The sequence below is a fragment of the Schistocerca americana genome, chromosome 1, assembly GCF_021461395.2.
Source record: "Schistocerca americana isolate TAMUIC-IGC-003095 chromosome 1, iqSchAmer2.1, whole genome shotgun sequence".
NCBI classification, from domain to species: domain Eukaryota; kingdom Metazoa; phylum Arthropoda; class Insecta; order Orthoptera; family Acrididae; genus Schistocerca; species Schistocerca americana.
Genome location: NC_060119.1, coordinates 817,159,558 through 817,186,872, shown reverse-complemented (window position 1 = coordinate 817,186,872; position 27,315 = coordinate 817,159,558). Strand labels below are relative to the sequence as shown.

The 27,315-nt window shown below is 36.9% G+C and overlaps 1 protein-coding gene across 1 annotated transcript in view; it reads left to right on the top strand.

The window, feature by feature from the left end:
• Window positions 1–27,315, top strand: part of LOC124612951 (beta-mannosidase) — a 420,275-nt gene that overhangs the window by 119,356 nt on the left and 273,604 nt on the right. The gene's annotated exons all lie outside the window — the stretch shown is intronic.

The window sequence follows — 27,315 nt, the reverse complement described above, 5'->3', positions numbered from 1 at the left end:
ATCAATGTAGGCTCATTAAACAACAGGATCAATTATATGCATTATGTCAACTTAATAAAGTGTTATAACTGTAACTCCATAAACTCAACAGGTGCAACAATTACTACAACTACACAGCCTTGCATTGATCACATTCTCACAAACATAACAGATGAGAAAGTACACTTAATCACATTAATTCTGGCCATGGCAAATTTATATACAATAGGAAATTTAATTATGAGAAACCTAAGAAGAGATTAGGGAAAGGAAAATGGAAAACAGTACACAATAAAACTGATGTAAATGATAAATGGGACCATTTTTATAAGCTGTTCAATAGAACTTTAAACAATACATGTCCTGTAGTAAAAGAACAAAACTAAGTTACCACACTTATGTGAATCTGATGGCCATAGAATGTAACGCACATTCCTATTAAAAATTAAAATTAAAAAAAATCATCATTGCACCACTGGTAGACTAAATTTTTTTTAATACAAAAATGGATATACACATTAACTATAAAAGAAAAATGCTTCTTAAGTGGCCCATTGTTTCCGCCTTGGAATTCCATTGTTAAGTGACACAGTTATTATTTAAAAAATGCCTAACTTGATCACCTACATGACATGCAAACAAACATACCATTAATTACAGACTGCACTCGTCATTATTCACTATGTCATCAATACTGGTATCCTCAGAGTAGTCTTCATAAGAAACAGAATCATTTCCTCTTTGTCCATCAACCTTGGTGTCATTCCAGAGCACATCATCTTCACTGCCATCCAAATGATTTGAAATACAACATTTCTGGAAGGACTTAATGATCATTGGTGCTTCAATGCTTTTCCACACAGCCGGATCCCAACGTGCAGTAATTTGGTTTGTTTCGTAAATCTATTTTTCATACTGTTCCTGAATGTAAATGTTGAAAGGTTTATTTATACTAATGTCCAGGGGATGAAGCAAACAAGTTTATTTCTCTGGGAATAACAATAAGGTTACACCCTGATGTTTTAATGGTAAATTATTTTCTCCAGTTCTCGTCAATCATTTAATTACATAGTATATCAAACCAAATTGGCATCTCATCAGCACTGTCTATTTGGCCCATCCAAAAACTCTTCTCTTTACAAAGTGTGATGACATATGACTAAAATTCTTGAAGTTTTTTCACAAAATCCTGTAGAAGTTTTTGGCAAGTTATAGTATGGCATTGTAGAGATAAGCCCATATATTTCACAAAGAGATCAAACCATCCATGGCTAACCTTCAACTCTTGCCTTGCTTTATTAAGAATTGGAGCCTCTTCTTTTCTTTTGTTTCTTATGGTGTCACTAGTCACAGCTTGCCCATTCCTCCTCCTTTCATGGACAAATAACAAAACTTTTACTTCAGTGTCAAGATTTCTTCCTCTGCAAGGCCCAGAGAATTTATTTCTAGCAGTGGAAGCTGCAAATAATGCCATTTTCAGTTTCTTCCACAACTGAATGTTACTCTCAGCTACACATAGCTCTTGTCCTGCTCGTGTGTTACCATATTTTTCAGCATAAGGAATTACTTGACACTTTAAAGTAGTATCACACAATGTTCTTCTCTACCGGCCTTCTATTTCATGAATACTTAATACAAAACTGCATTATACAGTAATAGGCGAACAATAATGTAACAAAGCTGAGAATTACAGCTATTTATTGTGATGTAAGAAACAGAAATTTCATGATGTTGCTGGTGAATGATGCATTCAAGTTTGTACTTAAATGTTATCCGGTCTTATGTGCACCACAATTTTAAATACTGCATATGGTGAAAGAAAGTTTGCATTAGATTCATGTAAGTAAGGTACAAACGGTGTTAAATATACTTCAGAGATAATAAATGACAACATTCTTAACAAAATATGAACAAGTTTAGAACGATATAGAGGCACCGCCCAACCTTAAAGTTGAGAAATATGGCTGTCAAATAAGCAACTCCAGTTGTGCTAGTAAAACAGCCTGGGAAATAATGCATAAAGTGTGAGGGAAATATCAGTATCATGAAAACAACACCATACAGTTAAAATAAAATGATTAAATTATAAACTACAGAAAATAAATGTATAAGAAATTTATACAAAAGTACACCAAAATAGACACAAATGAGATATGTGACTGATCACACAACTTTAATGTTAGAAACACTAGCCAACCTTTTTTCATCCACTACATTACTGAGGTGGACCGCCTAGCAATCATCTCAAAACTTGAAGATAAAATGTCACGCAACTGGGATGAAATTTCACCTAAGTTGCTAAAGGGATGCAGAAGAGAATTAGTTAAACCTCTGACACACCTAATAAATATCTCCTAAAAAATATTTCACATAGCCATGGAGAATTCCCTGACCTCTTGAAAATCACTTAAATTCTATCAGTGTACAAGAAGGGGATAAAAACGGATATTAAAAATCTAAAGACCAATGTCATTATCTTCAGAACTTGTGAGGCTGCTGGAGGAAGTAATATTAAATCATGATGAGTCATATTTGATCAGACATAACATAGTCAATAATCTACAGCATGGTTTTAGCAAAGGAAGTTCTACTGTAACAGCAGTAGCAACTTTTATACATGAAATATTAAACAATCTGGGTAAAGGAAACAAGGCAACAGGCTCTTTCCTAGATATGAGTAGGCCTAAAGCCTTTGATACTGTGGATCAAATCATTTTATTGTATAAACTGGAAGCAATATGGATGGGAGGAGTTGCCTTACAACTACTTTCCTCTTATTTAAAAGACAGGAAACTGTGTTTTAAGCTAACAGATAAAACAAATGAACAGTTGCTAACAACTATGTCAACCTATGGGATACTTCATTGTGGCACACTTCAAGGAAGTATGTTAGAGCATTTTCTGTTCCTTGAGAATGTAAATTATTTAACTGAAGCGCAAAACTGCTAGGTTGTAGAGTATGCAGAACACGTATCCAATGCTGGCTGGGGTGGTGATGCAAACTGCTGTCAACAGCAGGGAAGTCAATTACAATACTGTCTTGACTTACCTTACTGCGACTAAGATACTTGTAAATAAAGAGAAGATACTGACAATGCAACTTCTGGTTAGTTCTAATCTGAATATAAATGTTACTCCAGTTACACCTCCAATGGCACATGTATACACTTCACTTTAGGAGTAAAGGAGGCTGTTCACCAAATAGTAGAAGTATTGACTAGTCAACAGCCACACAAAAATTATTGAAAACTTTCTAGATTTCAGACAAATCCTTTAACGAGCTTGAGTACACACTCACTCACACACACACACACACACACACACACACACACACACACACATACACACACACACACACTCTCTCTCTCTCTCTCTCTCTCTCTCTCTCTCTCTCTCTCTCTCTCTCTCACACACACACACACACACACACACACACAAGCTCATTCACCTTTTTTTGTGTGTCAGTTGACAACTGGTGAAGTAGCAGAATATCAGACCACTTAATGGAAGCTGTGATTAATAGTCAACTGAAGAATGCAACATCATTTTTCGAAGTTTACATGAAGCTATGTGAATGAATGAACAAACACTGTAATGATATTTGTTGACTGTATTAAAGAGGTTCAGTAATCTGGAATGTATCAAAGATGAAATATAATGAATATGTCATGATATCTAATTGACAATTGAAAATATGTAAAATCCATTGTAAACAAATGTCCAAATTATGATCTAAAAAATTCATTCATAGAAAAGTGATATTAATCATTATTCAGCTAATTATGAATACACAAGATTCATGCTAGTGTTTGAATCAAACCTGTATTTATAAAGTTATTAAAATATATAATTCACACATTATTGTGGAAAGGTTTTTCGTGTAATTTGTCCATATTGATCTTGATATTTTAGCACATTAACTAAGTGACAATTTTTGTAAGAAATAGTAGAACCAAATTTTGTAACATGGCTTGGAAAACTAATCAAATTTTAATTGTAAACTTAAAAATATCTGTCTGAAACATTGTATGTTCTCATATCATGATTGTTAAAATATATACAGGGTGAGTCACCTAACATTACCGCTGGACATATTTCGTAAACCACATCAAATACTGACGAATCGATTCCACAGACCGAACGTGAGGAGAGGGGCTAGTGTAATTGGTTAATACAAACCATAAAAAAATGCACGGAAATATGTTTTTTAACACAAACCTACGTTTTTTCAAATGGAACCCTGTTAGTTTTGTTAGCGCATCTGAACGTATAAACAAATACGTAATCAATGCCGTTTGTTGCATTGTAAAATGTTAATTACATCCAGAGATATTGTAACCTAAAGTTGACGCTTGAGTACCACTCCTCCGCTGTTCGATCGTGTGTATCGGAGAGCACCGAATTACGTAGGGATCCAAAGGGAACGGTGATGGACCTTAGGTACAGAAGAGACTGGAACAGCACATTACGTCCACATGCTAACACCTTTTTATTGGTCTTTTTCAGTGACGCACATGTACATTACCATGAGGGGTGAGGTACACATTCGACGGGTGTTTCATAGGACGTGGAGGACGCATAAATTGGCCAGCCCATTCTCCTGATCTTACACCTCTGGACTTCTTTCTGTGGGGTACGTTAAAGGAGAATGTGTACCGTGATGTGCCTACAACCCCAGAGGGTATGAAACAACGTATTGCGGCAGCCTGCGGCGACATTACACCAGATGTACTGCGGCGTGTACGACATTCATTATGCCAGAGATTGCAATTGTGTGCAGCAAATGATGGCCACCACATTGAACATCTATTGGCCTGACATGTCGGGACACACACTATTCCACTCCGTAATTGAAAATGGAAACCACGTGTGTACGTGCACCCCACCCCTCATGGTAATGTACATGTGTGTCAGTGGAAAAGACCAATAAAAAGGTGTTAGCATGTGGACGTAATGTGCTGTTCCAGTCTCTTCTGTACCTAAGGTCCATCACCGTTCCCTTTGGATCCCTATGTAATTCGGTGCTCTCCGATGCACACGATCGAACAGCGGAGGAGTGGTACTCAAGCGTCAACTTTAGGTTACAATATCTCCGGATGTAATTAACATTTTACAATACAACAAACGGCACTGATTACGTATTTGTTTATATGTTCAGATGTGCTAACAAAACTAACGGGGTTCCATTTTAAAAAAACGTAGGTTTGTGTTAAAAAACATATTTCTGTGCATTTTTTTATGGTTTGTATTAACCAATTACACTAGCCCCTCTCCTCACGTTCGGTCTGTGGAATCGATTTGTCAGTATTTGATGTGGTTTATGAAATATATCCAGCGGTAACGTTAGGTGACTCACCCTGTATATGGAGCAGACGCAGTAGCCGTGGGATAGCTAGTATTTTAGGGTCAATGTTAAGTCACCTCTGTGGTGCTACAAAAAGATTTTTGAAATCATTTAGCTCTTTTGGACACATAATTTTAATTTGATTAGCTTGGACAGTAGCTCCTGATATGCGAAGAGCTCAGTCTTTCTTACAGGTGAATATTAATACATTTAAGAGATACACACCCTATTTCAATGTCAGCAAAAATCGAGAAGTTAAGTAAACATATTTTTAGCCATCAAGCCTTGTTACATTTTAAATACAACACTTATACTGTACGGCGAGTGGTCTGCTTTACTAATAAAGTATTTACATATCTACATCTATACTCTGTGAACCACTGTGAAATACACAGCAGAGGGTATGTCCCACTGTACCAATTAATAAGGCTTTTGGAATTTCCTGACAGATTAAAACTGTGTACCAGACCGAGACTTGAACTCGAGACCTTTGCTTTCGCGGGCAAGTGCTCTACCAACTGAGCTACCCAAGCAAGACTCACGACTGCTCCTCACAGCTTCAGTTCTGCCTGTACCTCATCTCCTACACAGTTTTAATCTGTCAGGAAGTTTCATATCAGCGCACACTCCGCTGCAAAGTGAAAGTCTCATTCTGGTAATAGGGCTTTTTCCCATTCCATTCACATATGGAGAGGAGGAAAAATGATTGTTTAAATGCCTCATTGCATGGTTTAATTAATTTAATCTTATCCACACAGTCCCTGTGGCAGTGATATGTAGGAAGTCATAGTGAATTCCTTGGGTCATCAATTAATAACAGTTCCTGAAACTTCGTTAGTATACTTTCTCAGTATAATTTCCATCAATCTTCAAGAGCATGCCAGTTCAGTTCTCTCAACATCTTAGTGACACTCTCCTGTGGATCAAACAAACCTGTGATATCGATGGTACCCTCCTCTGTATACATTCAATATCCCCTGAAGTCCTATTTGGTACAGCTTCAACACACCTGAGCAATATTCTAGGATGGGTCACATGAGTGATTTGTAAGCAACCTCATTTGGAGACTGATAGCTTTTCCCTAGTATACTACCAATAAACCAAAGTCTGCTACCTCCTTTACCCATGAATGAACCTACATGAATGTTCCTACTATGTGTGAAACCCAAGTGTTTGTATGAGTTTATAGATTCCAGCTGTGACTTACTAACATTATATCCATAAGGTACTATGTTTTTCATTTTGTAAATGTACAATTTTACATTTTGTAACATTAAAAGCAAACTGCCAGTCACTGCACCACTTTGAAATCTTATCAATGCCTAACTGAAAATTTTTACAGCTTCATTCAGACTGTACTTCAATGTAGACAACTACATCATCTGTAAAAAGTCTGAGGTTACTACTTACATTATCTGCAAGATCACTAACATAAAACATGAACAAGGGACCCAACAAACTTCCCTGGGATACAGCCAAAGTTATTTCTACATCTGTTGATTTTAAAGCCTATAACTAATAGCCAAAGTAGATATGTTATGCAATGGAATGTAAATGGCTTAATTACTGACGTTTCAAACAACAAAAGCTCCAAAATAGATGAATTGGAAATCATTCTGTCAGAAAGCGCAAATACTAGAGTTTTTTGTTTAAATGAACTTGGTTTAATGAGGAGAAAATTAAAATTTTAAACAAAATAGGTTATTACAGGTTAGCAAGTAGCTTTTGCAGAAGAATCAAGTCACGTGGAGGCTCATGTATATTTCTGCATATTGAGATAAATTATGAAACCAGAAATTGTTTAAATTATTTTAATGAAGAATGCATGTTTGTGAGCTGTTGTGTAGAAATAATGGACTTACCAGTTAATGTGATAGTCACCGCAATACATAGAATCCCAACAGCAGGTCAACAAAGATGTTAGATTCTCTAAACTGTGAATGGCTTATTTAAAGGTACAGTGCCCTACAATAACTTAAATCCTACTTATCAAACAGAAAGCAAAGGGACAGTGTTTCTTTAAATGTGAAAAATTATTATTCTGAGTGGTACACACACACACACACACACACACACACACACACACACACACACACACACACACACACACATCAGCATGTTCCACAGGGCTCCATACTAGACCCAGTCCTATTTCTCTACTATGTTTATGACTCACCATTAAATATCAGTTCTCTGTCAGTTCTGCTGGCAGATGATACTTCTGTATTAGCTGAAAATTAGAATTCAGAAAAAATTCCCAAATCTGTGATCAGTACCCTCAGTACCTTACAAACTTGGTTTCAGCTAAATGGTTTGAATCTAAATATACCTAAGACTCACTTGATGCAACTCAAAACCAAACAGTCAAAATGTGAGCAGATTAAGATTATTCACAACAAGCAAGATATAGAAAACGTTCATTCAGTTGAATTCTTAGGCTTAAATCTGGATATAAATTTGAGCTGTCAGGCAACACTGAGAACCTAGCAAACAAACCGAGTAGCTTTGCATTTGAAGTGTAGATACTCTCGACTGTAACTAACATGGACACATCAAAAGTAGCATATAGAAGCTAAATTGGATCCATTTTAGGTATGGTACTGGTTTTTGGGATAACATTGTGTGGACACTAAAAATAGAGGAAAAAATCAATCAAAATATGTACACTGTAAATCATAAAAAGCCATGTTGTCCATTATTTAGAGAACTTAAAATATTAACTCTGAATTCCCTATTTATGTCTGGGATTATTCTCTTCTTGCATGCCAGACAGGAATTAGTTGAGATGAGCCACATTGTACATTTACATGTTACAAGAGACAAAGAAAATTTCATGCTACACACTTGTCCCCTCAAACTGCATACACAGGGACCTCAATACATGGGAATAAAATTTTATAATAAATTAAAAGGAAACAACTTAATGCAGAATAATTTAGATCCCCTAAAAATAAAGCTATATGAGGGCACAGACACTGAATACTCAATGGGTGAATTCATGAAGGTATAAACTGGAAATCTGAGCTGGGTAAAATATGTTATGTATCCCAAGAAACCCTACCCCCATGAACCATGGACCTTGGCGTTGGTGGGGAGGCTTGCGTGCCTCAGCGATACAGATAGCTGTACCATAGGTGCAACCACAACGGAGGGGTATCTGTTGAGAGGCCAGACAAGCATGTGGTTCCTGAAGAGGGGCAGCAGCCTTTTCAGTAGTTGCAGGGGCAACAGTCTGTATAAGTGACTGATCTGGCCTTGTAACACTAACCAAAACGGCCTTGCTGTGCTGGTGCTGTGAACGCCTGAAAGCAAGGGGAAACTACGGCCATAATTTTTCCCGAGGGCATGCACCTTTACTGTACAGTTAAATGATGATGGCGTCCTCTTGGGTAAAACATTCCAGAAGTAAAATAGTCCCCCATTTGGACCTCCGGGTGGGGACTACTTGAGAGGATGTCGTTATCAGGAGAAAGAAAACTGGCGTTCTACGGATCGGACCGTGGAATGTCAGATCCCTTAATCGGGCAGGTAGGCTAGAAAATTTAAAAAGGGAAATGGATAGGTTAAAGTTAGATATAGTGGGAATTAGTGAAGTTCGGAGGCAGGAGGAGCAAGACTTCTGGTCAGGTGAATACAGAGTTATAAATGCGAAATCAAATAGGGGTAATGCAGGAGTAGGTTTAATAATGAGTAAAAAAATAGGAGTGCGGGTAAGCTACTACAAACAGCATAGTGAACACATTATTGTGGCCAATATAGATACAAAGCCCACGCCTACCACAGTAGTACAAGTTTATATGCCAACTAGCTCTGCAGATGATGAAGAAATTGAAGAAATGTATGATGAAACAAAAGAAATCATTCAGATAGTGAACAGAGATGAAAATTTAATAGTCATGGGTGACTGGAATTCGAGAGTAGGAAAAGGGAGAGAAGAAAAAGTGGTAGGTGAATATGGATTGGGGGTAAGATATGAAAGAGGAAGCCGCCTGGTAGAATTTTGTACAGAGCACAACCTGATCATAGCTAACACTTGGTTCAAGAATCATAAAAGAAGACTGTATACATGGAAGAAGCCTGGAGATACTGACAGGTTTCAGAAAGATTATATAATGGTAAGACAGAGATTTAGGAACAAGGTTTTAAATTGTAAGACATTTCCAGGGGCAGATGTGGACTCTGACCACAATCTATTGGTTATGAATTGTAGATTAAAACTGAAGAAACTGCAAAAAGGTGGGAATTTAAGGAGATGGGACCTGGATAAACTGACTAAAACAGAGGCTGTACACAGTTTCAGGGAGAGCATAAGGGAACAATTGACAAGAATGGGGGAAAGAAATACAGTAGAAGAAGAATGAGTAGCTTTGAGAGATGAAATAGTGAAAGCAGCAGAGGATCAAGTAGGTAAAAAGACGAGGGCTGGTAGAAATCCTTGGGTAACAGAAGAAATATTGAATTTAATTGATGAAAGGAGAAAATATAAAAATGCAGTAAATGAAGCAGGCAAAAAGGAATACAAACGTCTCAAAAATGAGATCGACAGGAAGTGCAAAATGGCTTAGCAGGGATGGCTAGAGGACAAATGTAAGGATGTAGAGGCTTATCTCACTAGGGGTAAGATAGATACTGCCTACAGTAAATTAAAGAGACCTTTGGGGAAAACAGAACCACTTGTATGAATATCAAGAGCTCAGATGGAAACCCAGTTCTAAGCAAAGAAGGGAAAGCAGAAAGGTGGAAGGAGTATATAGAGAGTCTATACAAGGGCGATGTTCTTGAGGACAATATTATGGAAATGGGAGAGGATGTAGATGAAGATGAAATGGGAGATATGATACTGCGTGAAGAGTTTGACAGAGCACTGAAAGACCTCAGTCGCAACAAAGCTCCGGAAGTAGACAACATTCCTTTAGAATTACTGACAGCCTTGAGAGAGCCACTCCTGACAAAACTCTACCATCTGGTGAGCAAGATGTATGAGACAGGTGAAATTCCCTCAGACTTCAAGAAGAATATAATAATGTCAATCCCAAAGAAAGCAAGTGTTGACAGATCTGAAAATTTCTGAACTATCAGTTTAATAAGTGACAGCTGCAAAATACTAACATGAATTCTTTACAGACGAATGAAAAACTAGTAGAAGCTGATCTCGGGGAAGATCAATTTGGATTCCGTAGAAATATTGGAACACGTGAGGCAATACTAACCTTACGACTTATCTTAGAAGATAGATTAAGGAAAGGCAAACCTACGTTTCTAGCATTTGTAGACTTAGAGAAAGCTTTTGACAAAGTTGACAGGAATACTCTCTTTCAAATTCTAAAGGTGGCAGGAGTAAAATACAGGGAGCGAAAGGCTATTTACAATTTGTACAGAAACCAGATGGCAGTTATAAGAGTCGAGGACAATATGTCTGCTTGTGTCTGTATATGTGTGGATGGATATGTGTGTGCGTGCGAGTGTATACCCGTCCTTTTTTCCCCCTAAGGTAAGTCTTTCCGCTCCCGGGATTGGAATGACGCCTTACCCTCTCCCTTAAAACCCACATCCTTTCGTCTTTCCCTCTCCTTCCCTCTTTCCTGATGAGGCAACAGTTTGTTGCGAAAGCTTGAATTTTGTGTGTATGTTTGTGTTTGTTTGTGTGTCTGTCGACCTGCCAGCACTTTCATTTGGTAAGTCACATCATCAAGGAAACATTCCACATAGGAAAAATATATCTAAAAACAAAGATGATGTGACTTACCAAAAGAAAGCGCTGACAGGTCGATAGACACACAAACAAACACAAACATACACACAAAATTCTAGCTTTTGCAACCAACGGCTGCTTCGTCAGGAAAGAGGGAAGGAGAGGGAAAGGCGAAAGGATGTGGGTTTTAAGGGAGAGGGTAAGGAGTCAGTCCAATCCCGGGAGTGGAAAGACTTACCTTAGCAGGAAAAAAGGCCGGGTATACACTCGCACACACACACACATATCCACCACACATGTACAGGCACAAGTCTCTCTAAAAACAAAGATGATGTGACTTACCAAACAAAAGCACTGGCAGGCCGATAGACACACAAAAAACATACATACAAAATTCAAGCTTTCGCAACAAACTGTTGCCTCATCAGGAAAGAGGGAAGGAGAGGGAAAGACGAAAGGATGTGGGTTTTAAGGGAGAGGGTAAGGAGTCATTCCAATCCCGGGAGCGGAAAGACTTACCTTAGGGGGAAAAAAGGATGGGTATAGAAAAAAGGACGGGTATACACTCGCACACACACACATATCCATCCACACCTATACAGACACAAGCAGACATATCTAAAGACAAGGAGTTTGGGCAGAGAGAGGGAAACATTCCACGTGGCAAAAATATATCTAAAAACAAAGATGATGTGACTTACCAAACGAAAGCGCTGGCAGGTCGATAGACACACAAACATACACACAAAATTCCAGCTTTCGCAACCAACGGTTGTGCGAGTGTATACCTGTCCTTTTTTCCCTGTAAGGTAAGTCTTTCCACTCCCGGGATTGGAATGATTCCTTACCCTCTCCCTTAAAACCCACATCCTTTCGTCTTTCCCTCTCCTTCCCTCTTTCCTGATGAAGCAACCGTTGGTTGCAAAACTTGAATTTTGTGTGTATGTTTGTGTTTGTTTGTGTGTCTATCGACCTGCCAGCGCTTTCGTTATATATATAAAAAACTTCCTCTCTGTCCTTGTTAAATATCGATCTGAAATCTTTATTACTTTCATGTTTATTCTTAATTATCTATGTTTTTTTGCATATAACATGAAATACTAGAATAATTTTTGTAAAAAAATGCTATAATGCAAAATCTATCTACTTATGATTACCATCTACAACTTTGTATGTCATGTGCTACTTTGTTGGCGTGTGTGTGTGTGTGTGAGTGTGTGTGTGTGTGTTTGTGAGACAGAGAGAGAGAGAGATAATACTACTTGTCCAGTATTATAAAAGCAATATGCATATCTTGTACAAAAATAATTCAGAGACTCAGTGAAGGTACAGGCCTGGCAATAATAATAATAATAATAATAATAATAATAATAATAATAACATGTACAAAGAATGATTCAAAGGATGAATAAAAAAATAATAATAACAACAAGAAAAATAGAATATTCTTGTATTATTGTTACTTCCAGTCATCATATAGGAAACTGGAGGTTTGGAAGATTTCCATCAAGTCCATGATATGTAAAAGCATTTGTTGAGCTTAAAATAACCAGATAAAATTCCAAGAAAGTGATGCCATCTTAAACCCATAGGTTGGTTTGAAAACCACAGTGCTTTAGTAGGAGTGGTCGTACTAGAGATGGTATGCCACCGGCTTCTGTTGAACTTCGAACTAACCATCTTGGCCAACTAGTTGTGGGAAGGCATATAGTTTCTTGTACGCTCCAAATGACACTGAACTTGCCATTTTTCACAATTTTTACTCCTATCCCAAAGTGAAGGAAGTGGTAAGAAACAGAAAATATCTGGGACTAACTGGGGATTGAACCTCAGACCTTTGAATTTAGTGCTTAATCACTAAATTACCAAACAACACTACTAGCAATAATACTGAAAGGATAGATTGCTACTCCCCACAAAGAAAGAAATTGAGTTGTGGAGAGGCATAACGAAAAGAATATTAGATATATTTAACCTTGTAGGCAAAGTTCTTCCTCAGAAGTAGCAATTGGACCTTATCACTAGAGACAGTAGCATGTGTGTGTCTGAGTTTATGTTTTGTGAATGTGTGATTGTTCTACTTCTGAGGAAGGACTTTGTCCAAAAGCTCAAATATTTCTAGTATTACTGTAGCACTACTTTGTGTGATAAGTAGCAATCTGTTGTTTCCATACTGTTGTTATTCAAGTCTGGACTTTCCATTGTCTTAAATAATGCTACTAATTAGATAATACTGCTGTATCGATTTTTAAGTTGTAATCATTTGATATAACAAACTATTCTAACACAATAAAATCACTTATACAACCACACACCACATAATTTTCTTCACAATGTTTTACTTGATATGTTGCTAAACATACCAGTACAAAATACAGTTTTATTATTTTCACAGAAATGCAAAGGAAATAAAAGGAAAAACAGCACAATACCTGTGTTACAAAATTGAAGGTTTCATTGCTCTACAGAATGCCTAAAAATGGCTGATTCTAATGTTGAAGACACTTATATACTACATAAGAGCCATAAACTTAATCTCCAATACAATCACAATATTCTGGAAAATCTCAGGTTGAGGGTAATACAGATTTCATTCCCTTCTTATCAGCATTCAATACATCACTTTAATAATTTCTTTTATCACCTTTCATAAATCTGTGCTGTTGATAGTGCACTGCTGATGTCCTTATAAATCATGGGATATTGTGCTATCATCTAACACTACCAACATATTGTAATGATTTATAGGAACTCAAAGGAGACACATGATAATGAGTGCAGCAAGAGTAGGCATTTTTATTTACAAATCAGACACAGGATAACTTTGAGCTGCTACAAATACAGGGAAAAAAAGTTCTCAGTTGCATGTTGAACAGAAATGTCTCATGATTAGCATCTCATTACTCAGTATTCTTTAAAGGCTACTAGTAATTTATATTTTTTGTGTGTTTGTCAGTTACTTTGTGAACAAAATGAGTCTCCACATTTACAGTTTTGTTTACAAAACTGCAGTAGCTACCTAGAAGGAATTATAAGAAAAGCAAACATTTTTTGCACAAAACTAACAGTGTTGGAAATAAATAAGCAGAAGTTGTTGGTGTGCATGAGAATAATTATTGCTTTGCAAATAACATACACTTTCCAATGCACTATCATAATTACAAAATTTCTTTTGCTACAAAGAATTTGTGGGAAATTCTCTGCACAGAAAAATGTGCAAAAAAGATCAAACTTGTCATACAAAAAATGATCAAACTTGTCATACAAAAAATAACAGTGGTAGAAACAAATCATTTACATTTTAAATCAATGCAATTGCAAAATAATACGTTAACCATTTCAAGGCAACAAAGATGAAATTAATGATTGGATAAAAGAATATTTGTTATGGTAGAGACCTCTGAGGTCTCATTATTACATCATTAACAGAAATATACATATCTATGCAATAAACTCAGTGCATTGACGATATTGAAACCTAGCAAATTGACTTACTCCATTTGCTACTATTTGACTCCTTTTAAATAACTAATTTTTTCTCTCATCTTTCAACTGATTGTACCCTATTTATGCACAAAATGTGTACGTAGTGTGTATGCGAAATAGCTAAATTCTTGTTATATAATACTGTATGTACTGGTAACCTTATTATTTATGTCATAATATTCAACCTGCAGATTGCAATAGCATGTTTAGTTTTCTGTAGAACATTTTTATTTGATATTAATTAATAACTGAAGTTATCCTCAACAGCATGTAATTGTCAAAAGAGTTTGAGTTAGTAGCAGTTTCTGTATAAAAAGCTCTAAGTCAGTGGATAACCATAATTTTGCACCTTTCAGTTACCAGTTTCATTTTTACAGAAACTTATTTATTTAGAAATGATCCTTAATTAAAGTTCAGGCACAGCCTAAAATACTTTTGTCATTTGAGCCATTTAGCTTCTTTGTCTTCAAGATTTGACATTAGACTTCTGCTGCCCTAACTTTTCTAAACCTGATACTTCCCTTGGTAATCAAATTAAGTTACTAATTAAGTTCCTTAGTGAATTAGTAATATCATAAACATTAAGCTTTACATAAAATTTGGAAGTCCACTGCATAGGTATACATTGTAGCATTCAAATAGTAGCTTGAAATTTAACATTTTTTAATCAGTTAACATACAATTAAACCAAATTATTGTCAGAATTCACAGATCAACAACACTATTAAATATTCCCTATGTAGTAATTGAACTATTATGCAATTACCAAAACCAGAGAATATCATTAGGCTAGTCTTTATATATTCTATACCTATTGAAAATCCTCAGTCTACATAGAAAAGCTTATTATAAACATCTCTATGAAAGTTTGGGCCTTTCTGTTGAAGAATACATAGAAAGTCTATGGTTAACATTAACTATGAGCATGTCATGTAATGTTTATAAAAATTCATGCCTGGCAATCGGCATGTAACGTGTATCAAATTTCATGCCTGGCACTCTGTCAATCAACATCTGTGTGAAAGTTTGTGGCTAGAATGCACTCAGTTAACATCTCTTGCTCAAAGGGTCTGTAAAAGTCAATACTGTTTTCAATATATTTGTGATTCACTGTTAGAACTGTAGCTAATTATCTATCGTCTTATGAGGTGTGATCTGCAGAAGTTTAATTTATAAATGGACAAGTGTGTTAAGTCTGTTACGGGGCTGTTAATGAAATGTCTTGCCACTGATAATGGTCATAAAGCATACGCCCTAACCTGCTGTTTGTGAAAGATAAACAATGGTGTAACACATACTGGTCACTGCTGAAATTTGATTTAAGCAAAATAATTGTGCCATTGCATCAACTTCAAATCAGTGGAAGTGTGTCTGTTACTGAACTGGAAAATCACCAATTAACTTATTTTCCAGACACGACACTTCAGAGCATCCCCCAAGGAATTTTAACATACAGTTAGATTAGTAATATTAAAATACAAACATATGACCTACTGTACAACAAGTATGCAATTGTCAAATATTCAATAATACGTATCATTCTAATCATACAATTTTCTTTGTCTCAGTTGAAAACTCATTTACTTCATAAATATACAATTTGGATATAAATAATTCGATATATCTTTATAATTGTTCAATTTCTCCCTGAAATGCTGAGCTATGACACTGATGAGTTTAACCACTTTTTTTGTAAGTGGAATCATATTTGGTCATCTTCAGTTCTGATTTTGTACTTATGAAATTAGTCACACTGTTGTCAACTGCAGTAGTTCCCCTTGATGAGCATCATGCACTGCATAACATATAGTGACTGCAGGTTGAAATTTCCAGTTTTATGAAGTTGAACATACTATAATCTCTGGACGCTATGTTGCCCATTATTTTCATGCCTTCTTTTGTAACTTGAAACATTGGTTGCAATCATTTGGTGGCATCACAGTTGCATGAGCTATATGACTATGTGTCAAGATGTAAAAAATACTTTGAACACAGGAATTCTGACATAGCTGCATAGACTCTAGGAACAAATAGAACCACAATAAAATTGCATATCATATTCATGCAATTATCCCAAGAGAGTCTGGAGCCTCTTATTATCCCAAAAAGTTTAACAGCAGTTAAGTTCAGTTCCATAGCATGTTGATTCTATATAATATGTATATAATTTCTTTTGGTTTGATTCATACTGAGGAAGTTTTCATTACACAGGATTACAACTATATCAGTGTTTTGATATACTTCATATCTCATCTCTGCTGTTTTCAGCATTATGCAGAGTAATATCATCAAAAAATAAATAACTTGAAGTTGGTGTTTTGTTATGTTACATGGAAAGTCCCTACACTACAAGTAATAAATAATATAGACCTGAGACACCATTAAGTTCTGGTGAAATGGCTACGGTTGCTACAGGTCTACTCCTTTATTGTTTTTTCATGTTTATAGCCATTGGAGGCCAAGTCAAGTAGCAATAAGGCATTTCCAGAAGCCAGTTTTGCAGCTCAAATATAGTACATTCCTTCTCAGCCCACCGGTTTTCTCTCTTCTGCATAGCCCCTGTTCTGTTTTTGCTCATCATGGAAGCTCTAAAAGTGGAAGGTCCAGGTAGGAACATCAACAATATTATGAGAACGATAGAGTACTACTCACCATAAAGGTGACACACTGAGTTGCAGATAGGTGCAACATAAAGACTGTTACACATTTAGGTTTTGGCCAGAGCCTTCTTCAGAAAAGTAAAGAAAACACACATTCACACAGGCAAGCACATGACTGTTATCTCTGGGCACTCCATCTTCCTCATTTGCATTTTGATGCTCTTGAGGTTCTTCCTTACTTCTTTGAACAATATGTTAGTGACTTTAGGCTTGTTGGCAAATACTTTAAAAATTTGCTTCACTGATTGAATTGCATCCATCCTGAACAGATAACCACAGAACTTCAATTGTCATTTCTCTATTTATTCCATTAGCTGTCCATTACCCCTGTAAAAATCATCTCTTCCTGGAAGTCTATATTGTTTGTCTATTACTCTAGAACTCATTATTGTATGAAGGATCTTGCACTCCAACTTTGTGGCTTATCTCAGTCAAATCTTTCCTGTCATTCTGAGGCATTCACTTGCACACAGACATTTGATTTTGATCACTGTTTTATATCTTCTTAGGGTTCTCAAACGATGCATAAATGAACAGGCGCTATTGTGTGCCTATTATGTGTACTTCAGTGCCCATCTCAAGTATGGACTCATATTCTGGGGAAATTCCCCAGCAGCTCAAGGGACTTTCAGAATACAAAAAAGAGCCATTAGGATTATGACAGGGAGTGGTGCTCGACAGTCCTGCAAACCAATATTTAAAGCACTGAATATACTACCTCTACCGTGTATGTTTATTGTTGACACACTAATGTACGTAAAACAGTATATGATTGGAAATGATGACAATACTTTAAAAAACAAAGATATACATGATTATAATACTCGAATAAAATATAACTTGCATGTACCCCCAGCCAGTACCAGTTTGTATCAGAAAGGTACATGCTATCTGGGTATTAAACTCTATAATAGACTATCAAATAGTATAAAATGCTTACAAAATATTAGTGCTTTTGATAGATCTGTCAGAGAATATCTACAGTACCACCGTTTCTACTCAATAAAGGAATACTTGGACCAGAATAACTGTTAAGAACTAAAGCTACTGTAATTTGTAACAGTGTATCATTGTAAGAACGACAACTATTGAAATTGGTAGCACGTTGAAAAATGATTATTTCAATATGTATCATTTTGAACTTAGTAATAAGTCCAATATCATCCTGTACACTGTACTACATATGATCAAAGGACTCAATAAATAAATAAAGCCTGAGTTAAGCTTTTCTTGTATGGGGCATGATTCTTTCTAAAAACAGTGATGACCTTCTCTTGCATGCTGTTATTGGCTTCTTTTTTGTTAGTTTTCACCTGCACTCTCTCACCATGGCACCTGAAACAGCTCATTTTTTTTCTATTTTACCATGCTCTGTTAAATCAGGATGGAATTATGACAATATTATGAAAAGGATAGATTGCTACTCACCGTATAGAAGAGAAGTTGAGTCTTAGACAGGTACAACAAAAAGGCAGCTAAATGTATGAGCATTTAGCTGAAAAGTCTCCTACTGAGACAAGTTGTGTCAGCATGAATATGTGTATGGTGTGTGCTTTAAAAGAAGGCCTTTTGGCCAAAACCTCAAATGTTGAACTGTCTTTTTGTTGCGCCTGTCTGCAACTCAACATCTCCAGTATATGGTGACTAGCAATATGTTCTTTTCGTAATATTGTCATTTTATCGTATTCTGTTGTTAGGTGGTGGGGTGCTTTTCAAAAGTTGGTTATGTACTCTGTTTCCTTGAAAGAAAAATGATGGCTGCCGAGTTAGATCACAGAAATTTTCTTCATCCATTAAAAGAACTTATTTAAGAGGAAATAGTGTCAAATTAAAATTTTCTTTGCTTTGTATACTTGCTGTAGTGTCCGTTCTTGTCATACAACTGAATATTAGCGTCCCAGCAGCGATTCTTCTTCAAAAAAATTGTTCTTTAGCAAAAAGTCCCGATAATCGTGACATAACCCAAAATTTTGCGTGACAAGCACAAAAAATTCTATTCAAGTTTTCTTGATAGTGCAAAATTCGTTTAAAAAACACAACTACCAGTTTCATCAGTATCTATTGTCGCAAAATAAAAGTGTAATTAAACATTTCTAAATCATTTAACTAACACATTTCGTATTGTTTACTAGTTATTAGATAGATGCGATCTAGGCCTAAATTTTCCCAGTTGTAAACGTTTAAAAACCTGACCAAACACGCCTGATAACATAAATTCTCTAAAAGCAAAGTAATTATGAATTCATTCTTCTGTCATTGTTCGAGGGTTGTTTTTTAAGTAAGTGCCGTTTTTATTTTTTAAAAAAGATACAAATACATTTGTAAAAAACTTTTATTTTCTGATTCTACACACTTTTACCTATTTTTCTACATAGTTGCCTTGTTTATTTAAGCACTTGTCATACCGTACAACTAAGTTTTTAATTCCCTCTTCAAAGAATTCGGCCGCCTGCTCCGACAGCCAAGAGTTCACGGCCGCTTTCACTTCATCGTCGTCATTGAAGCGCTGCCCGCCAAGATGGTGTTTCAGGTACCGGAAAAGGTGAAAATCGCTAGGAGCAAGGGCGAGGCTGTATGGTGCATGGTCCAAAACTTCCCAGCCAAAAGAATCAATCAAATCCCGAGTCTTTTGAGAGGTGTGAGGCCTAGCGTTATCGTGCAGGAGCAAAACTCCTTTTGTCAGTATGCCGCGCCTTTTGTTTTGAATTGCTCTGCGGAGCTTCTTTAGAGTTGCACAGTAGGCATCTGAGTTGATTGTCATTCCTCGTGGCATAAAGTCCACTAGCAAAACACCGCGCCAGTCCCAGAACACAGTTGCCATAATCTTGCGCTTTGACAGCGTCTGTTTGGCTTTGACCTTGACGGGTGAGGTTGTGTGTCGCCATTCCATCGATTGTCGCTTGCTTTCGGGAGTGATATGGGATACCCATGTTTCATCTCCAGTGACAATTTGACTCAACATGTCATCCCCTTCTTCCTCGTAACGAACCAAAAAGTCCAATGAAGTGGCAAATCTCTTCCCTTTGTGGTCCTCTGTGAGGAGTCTGGGTACCCACCGAGAACACAGTTTCTTAAAGTTTAGGTTTTCAGACACAATTTTGTACAAAACCAATCTTGAAACTTGTGGAAATTCCAAAGAAAGAGTGGAAATTGTGAATCTTCTGTCCTTATGAATCTTTGTTTCGACTGCAGCCACCAAATCATCTGTGATCACAGAGGGCTGGCCTGAGCATTCTTCATCATGGACGTTTTGACGGCCATTTTTAAACTCTCTAACCCATTGGCGCACTTTACCTTCACTCATTGCATTCAAGCCATAAACTTCTGTTAACTGACGATGAATTTCTGCAGCTGATAGGCTTCTCGCGGTCAAAAAACGTATCACTGACCGTATCTCACACACGGCGGGCGATTCAATAATCGTAAACATTATAAAGTAGCACAGGAATGCGTACACGTCAGCTACAGAGCTGCAACTTGCATCAGTGTGAACAGGAAGGATGCCGGCAAGTTGCGCGGTGGCTTGTTGCAGCGTCCGCGCGAACTACGGGACTATATGCGCGAACAGCCCTTACTTAAAAAACAACCCTCGTATCTCTAAATCATTACAAAAACAACAACCACCGCACGTAAGACCTTTGCGACGTTTCTTGTTTACACACAACCAATCTTGCATCCTTAAGAAATTTAAAACATTCTTTAAACTTAATTATCCTTTTGAAACTGACCATGAGTGAGAAATGTGGGAGCTGTTATAGGGCGGTGAATAGAGGGATTTGTTGCCAATCTTGTAGGAAATATTTTCACGGGAGGGGGGAGGGGGGGGGGGGGTCGATGCAGTTGGGAGAACAGAAGAGGCTCTCTCCTGAAACTGCAAAGTATGCAGTAGGAATATTTTGATTGGGGAATAGGAAAGGAAAATCTGTGCCCTTCAGGCACGGTTGGAGGAAGCAATGAAGGAACTCATTAGGATCAAGGCATATAGGGGGGAGGAGGGTGGTTGGTAACTGGCAGCTGGTAGGAGAATAGGAAGAAGGAGAATGCGATCTGACAGTTTTATCATCAAGACCAAAAACATGTATCTACCACTGCCAAAATTAAGTGGAGAAGAGCCTCAGTTATGAGGGTAATCCCAAAACTAAGGTCTCCTATTTTTTTATAAGTACATGGACCAGTTTATTTCTACAATGGTTTACATCAGTTTACAGCTTGAATATTTAATTATTTTTCGACATAATCACCATTTCTGTTGATACATTTTTGTAGACGCTGTGGCAGTTTTTGTATGCCCAAGTCATACCAGCTCGCCGCCATGCTGTTTAGAAAGTTATGAACCTCTTCTTTCACCTTGTTGTTGGAGCTGAATTGCTGGGACCACAATTAATGCTGACAGGCACTGTGATACTCTGAAAAAACTCAAACGGGCAATTCGGAACCAGAGATGAGGAATGATGAGCAAGGGCATACATATTTTCCATGACAATGGTAGCCCACACATTGCTCGGCAAGCTGTTACTCTCCTGCAACATTTTCAGTGGAACATAATCACCCACCCACCCTATAGTCCTGACGTGGCACCCAGTGACTATCACCTGTTCCCTAGGTTAAAAGAACATTTGGCCGGAAAGTGATTGAGCTCCAACAACGAGGTGAAAGAAGAGGTTCATAAGTTTCTGAACAGTATGGCGGCGAGCTGGTATAGCATGGGCATACAAAAAATGCCACAGCATCTAAAAAATGCATTGACAGAAAAGGTGATTATGTCGAAAAATAGCTAAATGTTCAAGCTGTAAACTGTTGTAAACCATTGTAGAGATAAACAGGTCTATGTACTTATAAAAAAATTAGAGACCTTACTCTTGGGATTACCCTCGTAGAACAAGGAGCAGGAAATGTGCAGCACACTTCAACTGAGGCCAAGAAGCCTAGGAATGTACAAAGTGTTAGGAAGAAGAAAGTGCTGCTGCTAGGTAGTAGCCATGGGCAAAGTGTAGTCCCTCACTTACATGAAAGTTTAGGGGCAGCATACCAGGCCACCAGTATCTTCAAGCCAATGCAGGGCTAAGTCATGTGCTAGAGGACCATATAGTAACTGTGGGTGGGGCAGGAAACAGTTTGGATAGGGATGGGGCATATGACCTGGACAAGATAGCTTCCCTGACTCATGGCACCAACCTACATTTTGTTGAGCTGTTCTGGCATCATGATTGACCACCTCTTGATGGAGCTGTGAGGCGAATCAATGTGGGTTTAGAGATGGCTCTGAGGGCAGCCAACTCTGCTCATGTTCCTCTGGTGTCCATTGGGACTATCAACAGATGGGGTTTCACTAGGCATGGCCTACACCTAAACAGGACTGGGAAGGGAAGATTGGTACAGCTGATTCATGAAAGTACAGGGGGTGGATCTTGGGTCACACATGGTCAAATACCTGTTGTCATTGGTAGGAAAAGTAGGTCTTTTTTAGGATAAATCCAGACAACAGGTTCCCCTGCCTCAAGAGTATCTTCAGCAGTTTAAAAAATGCTGAAACAATCACTCACAAGACAAATTTTAACACTTCAAATATCACACATAACAGGTGTCACAAAGAAAAACAAACCATTGGAAAGAGTAACATGGGGCTTAACAATCCTCCATCAAAACATGCAATCAATAAAAAATAAAATACAACTATTAGAAGTTGAGCTCTAATCTTCGAACTGCACAGTAGTTCGGATTACTGAGCACTGGTGTAGAGACACAGCAATCCAACTTGTAGTATTATCATTGTATGAAAGGGCAAACTCTTACTGCAGAACTACTTCAAGGGGTGGAGGATCATGCATTTATATCAGAAAAGGAACCCAGTTCAAATGAAGACATGACCTCAGTACAGTAAGTAAAGACAAATATTTTGAAATATCAGCTATTGAATTAACAGGGCTTGATATCACCAAGAAATTAATCATTTTGTGTGTGTATACATCTCCCAGTGGTAATGTGGGCACATTTTCAATAAATTAACAGAAGTTCTAGATAAAGTCTCAAGTACAGAGGTCAATATAATTCTGTGTGGGGGCATTAACACCAACACTAATATCATAAATGAATCCAGCAGCGCCTTCATAAACATCCTTCAAAGTTTTAGCATCTCCATATTGGTCAATAGTACAACAAGGGTTACTACAATGACTGCATCAGTAAGTGACCATGAGGACACAAATATTGACAGGGAAAAATGTGATGTAGCTGTAAAAGATCTTGAACTAGTTATCATCTCTGTCAAAGAACAACAGTAAAATCAGGCATTGAATCATTCCCTAAACTACAAACCTACAAGTGACATCTATCAGAAATCAAAATAAAAGATTTTTCAAAAGAACTGGAAAAACAAAGCTGGGATGAAGTGTATAAGGAAACCAATGTGAATATGAAATTCTCTAAATTCTCCACATTGTTTAAATTGAACATTAAAAAGACATTTCCAAAAGTATGCATGTCTGTATCAACATCTCACAAAAACAGATGGATGACAACAGGTATTAAGAAGGCCTCCCAAACACGTAAACACCTCAGTTCCATGAAAAAGATTTGCAATGATCCAGAATTCTTAAATTTCTATCATAGATACAAAAAGTTCTATAGGAAGGTGCTGATTGCTGCAAAAAAGTTATTTAATGACAAAATAATATATAATGCAGTGCATAAAAGCAAAGCAGTCTGGGAAAAGGGAACGGAGAGAGGCAAACAAACCCAGAATAACATAGTGCTAAGGGAGGGGGAAAAGGTAATAAATGATCCACAACACTTAGCAAACTACGTAAACGAGCATTTTTCAAGTATTGCAGAAAAGCTACAGCAAAAATTCCTCAAAACATATATAACACCTGTAAATAATGTTGCACCAAATACAATGATGTTACTTCCAACCACAGAGAATGAAGTCAATAAAACTGTTCAAAAACTAAAAAGTTGGTAGGCTTAGAGGAAGTACCTATGTGCGTACTGAAACAATGCTTAGGGATTATACAAGGCCCTTTAACAAATGTAAATGAATCCTTCACATCAGGGACATTTCCAGAGCAGTTAAAACAGGCAAGAGTTGTACCTTTGCTTAAGAAAGGTAACGCAGGAGACAGAAAATTACCGGCCCATTTCCCTGCTGTCAGCATTCTCGAAAATAATGGAAGCAATTACGAAAGGCAGATTAATAAATTACCTGAATAAATACAATCATTTAAGTGAATCACAGTTTGGTATCCGAAGTGGCAAAAATACGAAATCAGCCATAGTAGAATTCGCAATGGTTGTACTTGATGCTCTTGATAAAGATGAGTGTGTCACAGGCATATTTTTGGATCTTTCTGAAGCATTTCATACAGTCGACCACAAGATTCTATTAAATAAATTAGAAGCATTAGGAACAAGAAGGGTAGCTATTGACTTGTTTCGATTATACCTATCAGATAGTGTACAAAGAGTAGAGATAACACATACTTCAAATAGATCTAAATGTTTAATAAAACACTTATCAGAACCAAAATACATTAATATAGAGGTTCCTGAAGGTAGCATATTAGGACCAATACTATTTCTGATACACATCAATGACTTTCCCAGTAGTGTTGCTCATGATGAAAAAATTCTCTTCACTGATGACAGCAATATTATAGCCATTGAGCAAAAGAGAACTCCTTGCCAAGAAAGCAAATAAAACTCTCAAGGAAGTTTATGATTGGTCAATAAGCAATAAAGTGACACTGAACATAAAGAAAACTAATGCCTTGAATTTCAATTTGAAGAGGAAAGATGACCATGTTCAATTAAATGTAGATGGCACCTCTATAGAATGTGTAACAAATGCAAAATTTCTAGGCATGAATATTGAGTCTCAGTTGAAGTGTGAACACACAAAGGTACTTGCAAATAGAATGTCATCAGCATTTTATGCCCTTAGAATACTATCATCAGTGTGTAACATGCAGTGTCTTTTAGTTACATATTATTCATGTGTTGGAACACATGAGGCAAAACTGTCCCTACGACTTATCTTAGAAAATAGATTAAAGAAAGGCAAACCTACATTTCTAGCATTTGTAGACTTATAGAAAGCTCTTGACACCATTGACTGGAATACTCTCTTTCAAATTCTGAAGGTGGCAGGGGTCAAATACAGGGAGCAAAAGGCTATTTACAGTCTGTACAGAAACCAGATGGCAGTTATAAGAGTCAAGGGGATGTAAGGGAAGCAGTGGTTGGGAAGGGAGTGAGACAGGGTTGTAGCCTTTCCCCGATATTATTCAGTCTGTATATTGAGCATGCAGTAAAGGAAACAAATGAAAAATTCGGAGTATGTATTAAAATCTATGGAGAAGAAATAAAAACTTTGAGGTTCGCCGATGACATTGTAATTCTGTCAGAGACAGCAAAGGACCTGGAAGAGCAGCTGAATGGAATGGACAGTGTATTCAAAGAAGGATATAAGATGAACATCAACAAAAGCAAAACGAGGATAATGGAATGTAGTCGAATGAAATCGGGTGATGCTGTGGGCATTAGATTAGGAAATGAGAGGCTTAAAGTAGTAAATGAGTTTTGCTATTTAGGGAGCAAAATAACTGATGATGGTTGAAGTAGAGAGGATATAAAATGTAGACTGGCAATGGTAAGGAAAGCGTTTTTGAAGAAGAGAAATTTGTTAACATCGAGTATAGATTTAAGTGTCAGGAAGTCTTTTCTGAAAGTATTTGTATGGGGTGTAGCCATGTATGGAAGTGAAACATGGACGATAAATAGTTTGGAGAAGAAGAGAATAGAAGCTTTCAAAATGTGGTGCTACAGAAGAATGCTGAAGATTAGATGGGTAGATCACATAACTAATGAGAAGGTATTGAATAGAATTGTACAGAAGAGAAATTTGTGGCACAACTTGACTAGAAGAAGAGATTGGTTGTTAGGGCATATTCTGAGGCATCAAGGGATCACCAATTTCGTATTGGAGGGTAGCGTGGAGGGTAAAAATCGTAGAGGTGAATACACTATGCAGATTCAGAAGGATGTAGGCCTAGGTTACAGTAGATACTGGGAGATGAAGTAACTTGCACAGGATAGAGTAGCATGGAGAGCTGTATCAAACCAGTCTCTGGACTGAAGACCACAACAGCTACATTATTCATATGTACACTCAATTCTTAGCTATGGCATTCATTTTTGGGGAACAAATGCACAAAATATGAAAAGAGACATACAAATAATTGAGCTCATTGTAAAGATCTGTTCAAAACACTGGGGGTTTTAACTGCTCCATGTGAATACATTTACCAGTCAGTTGTACACATCAAAAATAATGTTGGTAATTACTGCACAAACAGCTCTGTCCATGACCATGCAACAAGGGATGGACTCAAGTTACATTTACCAAGAAAAATAAACATAAAACTCAAAACAACATTTTCTACCAAGGAATAAAATTGTACAATAAATTACCAAAAGAGAATAAAGAAATTGCAAAAATACTCTTATTTAAAAAGGCAGCTAAGAAGTACAATACATTTTACACATTGAGGGATTACTTGGATAAAACAGAGCAGGGGTTTGATAAAAAAATGTTATACAAATAAATAATAATAATAATGATTATAAAACATCCAACATTCCACATAACACCTTCACTTTTATGTTTTTTGCTTCTTTTTTCCTTTCTAGAAAAACTTAACCCCAAGCTATGCGTAGCTCAGTACTAACACATCTTCCTCTTTCTGAGCTCAACATCTCACTCATTATGGAGGGATGCTGACTCAGTTTTACAGGATAGCAAATGGGAAGCTGTGTGTGTGTGTGTGTGTGTGTGTGTGTGTGTGTTTGTGTTTGTGTTTGTGTGTGTAGTGAGTGAAGTGTTATGAAACAATGTGTGTTTAGTGTTTGCAGTGACTGATAGTGAGATATGAGTGAACAGTGTGGCATTACATTATTTAATAAGTTATTTGTAAAAAAACTGTATTACATACAAGGAGTAAATCTAATGGTTGTCTCTAACTAGAAGTCTGTAAATATATGTGTGTATGAATTAGCTTATTTTAAATTGATCTAAACTTGTAAATCGTTGACCTGTCCTTGTAAAAAGAGATCTACGGATGAGTAAATCTACTACTACTAATACTACTACAAATTTG